This window comes from Crocuta crocuta, unplaced genomic scaffold, assembly GCF_008692635.1.
Source record: "Crocuta crocuta isolate KB4526 unplaced genomic scaffold, BGI_CrCroc_1.0 scaffold506, whole genome shotgun sequence".
NCBI classification, from domain to species: domain Eukaryota; kingdom Metazoa; phylum Chordata; class Mammalia; order Carnivora; family Hyaenidae; genus Crocuta; species Crocuta crocuta.
The window spans coordinates 1,453,960-1,455,779 of record NW_027528991.1 but is presented as its reverse complement, the minus strand read 5'-3'; positions in this window follow the sequence as shown (position 1 = coordinate 1,455,779).

Below are 1,820 nucleotides of genomic sequence, written 5' to 3'. Positions count from 1 at the left end.
GCAGCGCAGGCCTGTGTCCAGAGAGCAGAGGGAGGGGTGGCGAGTCGGGTGGGCAGGGGAGGTGAGGGGCCCTCTGTCACCGTGCTTGTGGTCGCTGTCCCGGTCAACACACGCTTCCTCCCCTGCTGTGGCATCGAGTGCAGCTCTTTGGAGAGAGTGGGGCGCGGGGGGCTGGGCCGGGACCCTCCGCGTGCCCACCCCGCGCTGGGCCGCTTCCTGGCTGTGACGGCCCCACCCGCCCCGCCTGCTGGACGCCCGTGTTAGCTTGCTCTGGCTCCCTCACTCCCCACCGACACCGGCCCTTCCTCCAGGAAGCCTTCCCGACCCTCTGGTTGGTCTAGGGCCCACCCCGCGAGGAGCTGTGCAGAAGCGGGGGCATCACGTTAGGCGTGTTGGTATCATTACCCTCATCTCATAATAACGAAAAGCTAGTTATGAAGTATCTCTCAGAAACCAGCAGATTAACTGAATGGAAATTGCAGTGTCCCCCTTGCTGTGGCGGCTGTGCCAGGAACGCTGGTTAATGGGGCGCTTCCTGCTCTCAGGGCCCTGCACCGACCCCCCGTCCCCACAGCACTGTGGCCAGGGGGCTGCCAGAGCTCCACCTTGCGGGCGGGGCCGGGGGCACAGATGGCGCCGTGGGTGGGGGGCTGTTGCCGTCTGGGTCCCAGGTTGTCATGGGGGGACCGTCCGGAGTCCCCGTGGGGCTGCGGGCCAGACGCTTCCCCCCGAGCTTCATCGTCCGTGTGGGTCACCTGCGCCCCCCAAGGGGTGGTGTTGGCCCCGGAGCCTGGTGGGTGCCCGTGTCTCTGGCTGCGGCGGCCCTGGGAGACCCCTTCGGACATGATGCGAAAGGAGCCTAACTGGGTGGAGGTCTCGCTGATGGACTCATGCGCTGAAAAGATTTTCCCAGGGGCACTTTGCTTGCCTCGGACTCAGTGGTCACACTCATGTGACCGTCAAGCACACGTGTAAATAGCCAGAGGCTGCCTGCCAAGAACTACGTGCCCCAGGTCCAGCCCCGTGAGCGGCTCTTTAGAGAGACGCGCTGGGGTGTCCTGCCTAGAGATTAGAAGGAATTCTAGAAGCGGCGTAACCACATAACAGACGTTTTGAGAGATAACCCTGCTGACCCACACGGTGCCTCCGGACACGTCTGCTCCGCCCTGCTGCGTCCCCCTCCAGACTTCCGCACGAGAGCTCCAGAAGCGCCTTCCTGATGCCAGGGTTCCATCGCGTTATTCGGTAGCGTGGGGGTGGGGGTGATGGGGAGGCGAGGTGGGGGCAGGGCCNACCCCAACCTTCATGGCATATCGTATTCATTATCATGAAGGACTTATTCTGGTGGAAATGTGTTAATAGACAATAGAATCCATTTTTTTAATTTTATTTTTTTAAATGTTTTTATTTCTGAGAGAGAGGGACAGCGTGAGCGGGGGAGGGGCACCACAGAATCCGAAGCAGCTCCAGGCTCTGAGCTGTCAGCACAGAGCCCGACATGGGGCTTGAACCCACGAACCGTGAGGTCACGACCTGAGCTGAAGTCGGATGCCCAATCAACTGAGCCACCCAGGTGCCCCTAGAATCCATTTTTAAAATTAAGGATGCAAAACAAGGTGAATGCCACTGTGGCTTTTCTTCGCTTTAAATGCTTGTTATGTGAGGGGGAGGGACAAGCAGTGGGGGGGGGGAGCGGGAGGGTCTGTACTTGACCCTGGAGCCTCGGACGTTGGGAGCCCTGACATACGTCTGTCTGTAGGACGGCCGTGCTGACGTGGTATTTTGGATGGAAGGATGAGGAAAGTCTAAGCTCGCTCCCT